Source organism: Lepidochelys kempii, chromosome 1 (assembly GCF_965140265.1).
Source record: "Lepidochelys kempii isolate rLepKem1 chromosome 1, rLepKem1.hap2, whole genome shotgun sequence".
Taxonomy (NCBI): Eukaryota; Metazoa; Chordata; order Testudines; family Cheloniidae; genus Lepidochelys; species Lepidochelys kempii.
The window spans coordinates 179,219,838-179,228,883 of record NC_133256.1 but is presented as its reverse complement, the minus strand read 5'-3'; positions in this window follow the sequence as shown (position 1 = coordinate 179,228,883).

Sequence of the window (9,046 nt, the reverse complement as noted above, 5' to 3'; positions counted from 1 at the left end):
AAGCTGCAATTTCAAAGTGCCATGTACACAGCTATTTTTAGAGCATCAGCATGAGCGCAGATAACTCTTGCCCCGGGCTAGGAGGCTCACTTTAGCCAGCCATGTAGACATACCCATAGCGTCCGAGCACGTTCCATGTAAAAAAACTCAATGGTCGTAGTGAAGTCTCTAGTGCCTTTTATGGAGTCTTTAGCTCTCTTCCCTTTAAGGTAGAAAATATAACCCAAGTGGAGTTTTATTTATTTTGATTGACTGGTTAATTTGTTCTAGGCTTTCATTTTTGTGGGGGGACATTTGGGTAAGTGGAGTGACCACATCGTGTCATTCTTTCTAGGGTGGAAAGCTCATTTTCTAAGAAGCAGGTTCTGCAGGCTTTCCTAAAGGCCCTGCAGGGTTTACACTCCCATTCACACCCAAGTGAGCAAGGGGGAGAATGGGGAGAGATTCCTAGCACACCAAGCAACACAGCTGAAACACTATGAACCAGTATAGACTAATAACAGATTACTTCTCCCTGGAACAAGGTGAGAACTAGGGAAGAACTGTGACTCACAATTCCTAACCCTGAACTGTACCTGGGGCAGTGAAGCTACATACATTTACAATTGAGCCCATATTAAAAAAACCACAATCCTGAGTCAATATGTTTTTTATACTTTGAAGATGCAAGTTCACCTGCTTCCCAGTGCCTTTGTCACATAGCTTACTGGAGTCCTTCTCCTCTAGGAGTCACATGGCAGTGAGGATAAAACCCAAAATTTAAAATGTGTTAATTGCTTTAACGAGAATAGCCATAAAGAGGTGCTATGAAAAGTTCTCTTAAAAAGCATGTGAATAAAACTTGGGCAGATCAACAGTTTCAGCAAAAGGTGAAAAACATTACTCCATGCTGGGGCAATTTACTTTATAATTTTGGTGGGGAGAAGGGGCAATGTTTTTCAAAAGCACGTATCAGAGTTAGGTACCTCACTCCTCAGGTACATTTGAAAAATCCTGTCTTACCAATATGTTCACGTGAGTGTTTTTGGGGTAGGTTTTTTAACATTAGTGTAAGAAGGCTGCTATGCCATGGCTGCTGTGACTCAGGGGACTGAAATCAAGGGAAACATGGAGCTTACATAGCCTGTTCAGGAGGAATTTGCTAATATATAAACTGCAGTGCTGCCCATTTGCTATATCCAAATTAAAAACAGCAGCAGAGGTGTTAAGCCATTAAATCAAGAGCTTATAGGAGTGTAGGCCTTGCTGCAGTTCTAGGCATAACTAACAATACAAAACAAAGGCTGTGAACCTAAGTCGGCCTGGCATTGGTAAAATAGCAACACACTAGGTATTAGCTAACACCAAGTAAGCACATTCCTGATCTGAGAGGATGGTACAAAACCACACAGATCTCTCAAGTAAATGCATTCCTAAGGGATGGTACAAGAAAACACCAACCCCTCATAAAGACAAGGTGGGGATGAGAAGATAATGGATAAGAATATTTTGTTCAAACTAGCAAGTACAAGGATAAGGGTGAGTAACAGGTAACTTGTTTGTATCAATGTATAAAAGGAGAAATGACAGGAGGGGCATTTTTTGTGCTGGTCTAGGGGACAGCATCCTGGTGTGCTGACTGAACTGGTGGTACCTTGTTGCAGGCATGCATGTTAGTGTACCTGTTGTTCCTGTGGGGCACTAGGACCATGCTTTGTCAACAATAAACCTGGCTGAGCGCCTTCACCACTGAACCGAGCCTGTGGTCTTCCTTATGAGTAACGTGGAGATCTGGGGAATTAACATGCTACACTGTCTGCTAGCACAGCTGACATAGGCTATCCAAGATCAGTGACACTAGCAGCATTAACAATGCTGCAGCATTAGCCACACTCCTCAGAACTAGCAACAAGGGGAAACTGTTTTTCAGCTTTCATGTCATGTCCATTGAGGTGCTTACCATGCAGTTCATCAAAGGTAAGCAGTCAAAGTCTGAAATTTACCTAGTCATTGTATTACATCTAATGAGTGGCAAAAATCAGCAGGCCAAATTATCGGCAACTGCTAACCTTCACACTGCTCATGTCTGGGGTATGGGTGTGTGCAAATGTGGTTTATATTTTTGGTGCCTTGTTCCTGTTGCTGATCCCCTGCACGGAATATGAGAAGCCTGAAAGTGAACAGATTAAGTTATATTTAGGATGGATTATTTTTACTTTGCAAATATGATGGATTTTCATTAACTTTTACAATTTTGCCATAAAATTATCACATTACATTGCAAAGCAAAATGCACCTCTATCACTGTACATAACTAATGCAGGGCCACATTCTTCTCTTTAATTAGCATCAATGTAGTTAAGCTAGTGATGAATTCACACTATTATGTTCTATATATTAAATATACATAGTTCTATGCCTGGGAGCACTTTCAGCATTTATCTAGAAAAATTGTCAGTTTAACAAGGAACTCCAGGTCCAGCCAAAAAAATTACATATACTTTCTAGTGGACTTCTTTTTGAATGGATGCTTTCCTACATTTCCACATGAAGTTCAGTGGACAGAAGATACCAAGTAGTAAATATGATTCTGCAATATTGGCATTTAAATAATAGCTGTGCATCTATATAAGTGATTAAACTTCATATGTAACCACTAATCTGATTTTTTTTTCTTAAACTGGAATTTTAATCCTAAAAGGAGGCTTGCACAATAATAAGCACATCACCACCAAAACTATTAGCCTTGGAATTCTCTCCATCTGAAACCTAGAAAATCCCATAGATAATCCTTTAAAATGGATCACAGTTACACAACCCGTAATAGTGGACAGTGCTACAATCAAGCATTAGAGAGATAACGGTTGTGTTAGAGTGAGATAACAAATGCCTCTGGGGTACTGCCCCACAAATCCTAATGCTTTGAATAATCCAAAGGAATGTATACTCACAGTTATACCCAAAAGTATCATAATAGTATTAAATGCAAGGTCCTCAAAAGAAAAAATCTATATAATAAAGTAGTTGAAAAAGAACACACTAACAGCAATTACCTTGTCTCCACAAAAGAAAAATAAATGCCATGTTTATTGATGTAATCACAACATGCATGATGAAAAGAGTAAGAAAAGTGCTTTATTCATTTTAAGTCAGAACTGCCTCACATTATTTTACTTTTATGGCTGGCTGTTTAAATCTATATTTTCTTCTGTTTATGGTACAGCACTGTAGTTAAAAATAGCCATATTGCCTGCCACTGCAGTGCATCATGGGCCATCCTTCTGAAGTAAATGAATTCAGTGAGAAAAAGATCTGGCCCCTGGTTCATAGATGAAATGCTTTTTCAGCTGATTGACTACCATCTACATTTTAGTAATTTGAATTATTGAGTGCCATTTGAAACATTTAGCACATCACTACAAGCAAAAATCCTGCAAATCAATGCTAATTACCCTGTCACGATACCATATCCAGAAACCACATCCTGAAACAAATATTGAGCCAACTACTGATGTCCCTACTCACTTTATCTAAATAAATGCTTTGTAAGAACTCCTATTGGAATCAGTGAGAGGTTGTCTGAATGTAGACTAAGTAAAAACAGAGAACTACATCAGATCCCCCCTCATCCTCCTTTCCATGCGTAGAGGAAATGTTCCATCCTAAACATTTGGATCGGCCTTTATTTTGGCACAGGAATCTGCTTATGTTATGGGACAGGAGTATTCAACATATGTCCCAGAATCACTCATACAAGAATTCACTGAAAAGTTAATACACATTGGAGATCCTACTGATCCACTTTCCCCTGCTCTAAAGTGAGCCCTGCTATTTCTTCCCCATTGTCCTTCCTAGTCATTTTGTGTCTGTGGATACTGATATGGCCATGCTTGGCACTTTCTCACTGTGTGTGTTACTACATTGCTTATGATCACAGTGTTGAATGTAGCAAAAAGTATTAAAGCACACTCTTACTGCTTCACTGTATGCAATACATGCACATGGAGCAATCGTAAAAGCATTATTGCAGTTAAACAAATATGACCATTTCAGCCAATGGCTTTTGGGAAAACAATGTATTATGATGAATAATAAAGAGATTTTCATAACAGCTTTATATACTGCTGTGTATTTTACAGTTAGCAAGAGGTCACCATTATCAGTTATAAAAACTGTCATCCTTTATGTAGAGTTTGTAGACAGTACATTAATTGGACAGCACTGGTCAAATTTTGCTCCCCTTAAACCAATCATCCCCTTTCTTATAAATAGCTGAGATTGCCAGGGACATATAAATGGCAGTCGGAAATGTAAATACTAAAGATATATGAAAACTAGGTGAAGAGGCAGCCTGTATGTACTGAATAGAAAGACATTTAGGTCCTGATCCACAGCCCACTATAGTCAATGGAAAGACTCCCATTGATTTCAGTGAGCATTTGTTCAGCCCACTAATGATGACCGCTATTATAAGAACATAGCAATTGCTATACAGTAATTCTTCGTTTAACATTGTAGTTATGTTCCTGAAAAATGCTACTTTAAGCAAAACAATGTTAAGCAAATCCAATTTCCCCATAAAAATTCATGTAAATGGGAGGGTAGGTTCCAGGGAAAATTTTTTCGCCTGACAAAAGACTATATTTTTATATACCTGTGTGTGTGTGTATATATTATACACACACACACAGTATAACTGTTAAACAAACAATTTAATACTGTATGCAGCAATGATGATTGTAAAGCTTGGTTGAGGTGGTGAAGTCAGAGGGTGGAAGAGGGTGGGCTATTTCCCAGGGAATGCCTTACTGCTAAAGGATGATCTAGCACTCGGCTGAGCCCTCAAGGGTTAACATGTTGTTGTTAAGGTAGCCTCACTCTACAAGGTAGCAGGAATGGAGGGAGGGGAGACCGCATGGCAGAGAGAGACAGAGACACACCCTGTGTGTGAGAGTGACGCGCATTGCCGCTTTAAGTACGCTGACCCCACTCTAAGGGCTTGTCTGCACTACCACGTGAGGTCGATCTAAGATACGCAACTTCGGCTACGTGAATAGCGTAGCTGAAGTCAACGTACTTATATGTACTTACCACAGAGTCTTCACTGCAGTAAGTCAACAGTTGATGCTCTCCCGTTGACTCTGCTTACGCTTCTCGTTCTGGTGGAGTACTGGAGTTGATGGGAAAGCTCTCAGCGGTTGATTTATCGCATCTATACTAGATGCGATAAATCGACCCCCGCTGTAGATCAGCAAGTTGAGACAGCAGCTGCTGCCAGCAAGCTCTCTCCGTCCTGAGCCCTGTCATCTCCCCCTGGCTCTGTGGAGATGGGTAAAGAAGCAGGGGGGGAGGGGAACACTCTGACATTAGCACACCTCTTCCCTCCGCCACCGCACAGTAAGCAGAAGGCTCCGGGGAGCAGCTCCAAGGCAGAGGGCAGGAGCAGCACATGGCAGTGGGGGGAGGGACAGCTGAACTGCCTGGCAATTAATAGTTTGCTGGGCAGCTACCGCACAGGGAACTTAGGGGAGCTGATGGGAAGCTGCTGGTCCACCTTGGTTCCAAACCCCCACCACCTGGCTCCAATCGACTGCTGTTTCTGCAAGCAGTGGACAAAGCAGGTGGCTGCCAAACAACATTATAAGAGAGGACTGTGCAACTTTAAAAAAGAGCATGTTCTCTAATTGATCAGCAACGTAACAAAAAAACGTTAACCGGGACGACTTTAAGTGAGGAGTTACTGTACTAGGTCAGAGCAATGATCCATCTAGCCGAGTATCATATCTTCTGACAGTAGCCAGTGCCGGATGCTTCAGAGGAAATGAACAGAACAGGGCAATTATTGAGAGATCTATCTCCTGTTGTCCAGTCCCAGCTTCTGGTAGTCAGAGATTTAGGGACACCCAGAGCATGGGGTTGCATCCCTTGGCTAGTAATCATTGATGAACATATCCTCCCTGAATTTCTCTAATTCATTTTTAACCCAGTTATACCATTCGCCTTCAACAACATCCGTTGGCAAGGTCTTCCACAAATGGACCATATATTGTGTGAAGTACATCTTTGTGTTTGTTTTAAATCTGCTGCCTATTAATTTCATTGCATGACCTCTGGTTCTTGGGTTATGTGAAGCAGTAAATAAATACTTCTCTATTCACTTTCTACACATCATTTATGATTTTATAGACCTCTATCATACCCTCCCTTAGATGTCCCTTTTCTATACTGAACAGCCCCAGTCTTTTTAATCTCTCCTCATGTGGAAGTTGTTCCATACAGCTAATCATTTTTCCTACCATTCTCTCTATTTTCCCAATTCTAATATATATATATATATTTGAGATGGGGTGACCAGAATTGCACACAATATTCAGGATGTGGGCATACCATTTATTTATATAGTGGACTTATGATATTTTTGGCCTCATTATTTATCTCTTTTCTAATGGTTCCTAACATTCTGTTAGCTTTTTTGACTGCTGTTGCACATTGAGCAAATGTTTTCAGAGAACAATCTACGATGATGCCAACAGCTCTTTCATGAGCAGGAACAGCTAGTTTAGACCCCACCATTTTGTATGTATAGTTGGAATTATGTTTTCTAATATTGAATCACTCTGTATTCCTCAACAGTGAATTTCATCTATCATTTTGTTGCTTAATCACCCAGTTTTGAGGGATAACATTGCAACTCTTCACAGTCAGCTTGGACTTCACTATCTTGAGTAATTCAATATTGTATGCAAACTTTGCCACCTCACTTTTTGCCCCTTTTTCCAGATCATTTATGAATATGTTGAACAGCACTGGTCCCAGTACACATCCTTGGTGGACCCCCATTATTTACCAATTTCCATTGTAGAAACTGACCATTTATTCCCATCCTTTGTTTCCGATCTTTTAGCCATGCCATTTATTACCTCAGCATCCTTGACAAGAGGAGCTCCTGGCAGGGATTATATCTGACCTTCCCAAACAAACATCTTGAAAGAAGCCTGGTGGTGGTTCAACCAACTCTCCTCTAGCAGAATTTTCCCTCTATCTACTGCAAGGACATTTGTTGAGTTGGGAAGTTTGAATTAAACCTCGCTGCCCTAGTTTCAGTTAAACCTAGAGCCCTGAATTCCTTTAAACGTCTCAGACATACTAACCAATACCTTGACGTTTTATGGATGTTCTGATAAGTTAACAATGAGAAAATCTAGTTTAATTCTTCTTTCTTTCTTGCACTCCACAGGATATATTTCTGTGATGATGCCTAATTCAAATAACTGTTTATATGAGATCAAACTAGAAAGTACATTGAATTAATAAATGCTCTATATCTCCAGAGGTGTTTAAGTGCTAGTCATTATTTTTTTAAATGTACAAAAGTATTCTGGTAGAGTTTGATAGATATTGTCAACAGCAACCAGGATGAAAACATCTCTTCCACAAAATCATTATTGGCTTCTGATACTGCAAACACTCAATACTTTACACACGAGTCAAGTTAATCACGAGTATAAGTATTTGCAGGCTTGGGGCTGTCATCTGAGTCTCAGATCTTAACATGTCCAGGGATGGAGAGAGCTATTATAGAGTGTGTTCTTTATAATTTTATGAAAATTATGGCAAATCCCAGTAGCATCTCACACTGTAGCAATAGTAAAACAGTAATGTTGGAGGAATTGCAATATGTAGATTTTAAATTACAGTACAGTAAAGTACAATGTGCAAATTAAGGGCTCAGTCATGCAACCTTTAAGTGGAGCCCATGTATGATCTTGCATTCCTTACACTCTCAAAATTCCCACTGACTTCAAAGGGAGAACTGGGAAAGCTTGGAAAGCAAGGTCAGGCTTGTGATGTTGGTTGAGGTTTTAGCCAGTAGAGTTTTTGTACTGATTGGAAGCACAAAACTCTAATTTGTAGAATATGATTCACTGATTACCCAATGTCATAACACATAACACATTATAGCCCTGCATTTGCAGAGATATATATCTTGGCCATAAAATCGTGGCAGGCTAAGATTTGTCATACAAGGTCTTGGCATGGAAGCATTTTTTTTTTTATAATCTAAATTTTTACTGTGCATAGAGCACATTCTTCAGTAAGCAGAGCAGAATTACTCACATTGAGCAATTTTTAAGAGACAAACAATGGCCTTTTTAATATAAAATTTCTAAATTATGTATTATAGCTCTGTGCTGAGGGGCATATGAAGTATTTTAAAAAATAAATCTGTAGTAAGTAATTAATATTTTAACTTCATTAAAGTTTGTGTCCCTTTAAGAAAGGGATACAAAACAAAAGTTATGATTAAGCAAAATTAACGTTGTGACGCAAACTGATAAAAGCCAGGAAAATGAAAGCTAAAGTTGACACTTTATTTATAGCACTCACAGTTTTGCCTTTTTCCCTTGACATGAGTTAAGGACGGAGTTCCAGATTTAATTTTCAATGCCCTGCCTTTTGTCCACTTGTGTCACAACCTCCATATTGTTTAAATGTGTTTCTTGTGTATCTAATTGTGTATCACCCTTTTTTATGCTGATTCGCATTTTACAAATCAGGCTCTTTTTAAAACAGTTATGAAATATAACTGTATGTGATTTAAGTTACCTGAGTACCATATCTGGCCTCTATAAATAAGGTTTTCACTCAAGGAAAATAAAAAATTAGTTGAAAGCCCAAATGTGCTTGTAATTGAATAATAAAAATCATCATTTTCTACTGTTAAAGACACTTCATTTTTAAGGCTAATCAGAACCTGATTAATGGAACAAATTTGTAGAGAAGATTAGCAAAACGAGGGTATTAACTTTCTTTGATTGCAATTATTATTTACTGCATATGTACCTGCCCATCTCTCATTAATAATTTTATTTTGTGGAGCAGGTAATAAGACTATAGTAACTATATCCATGACATACATTATACGAGCATTGGATTACTCTAATAATTAAGATGCTAATTTTGAAGAAAATAATAGTGTTACTGTTGTACTATTTTAAAGGGAAAGGATAATATACATGACAATGTATGAAGGGTGCTTATAAACAACATTCACTGTTTTAAAGCT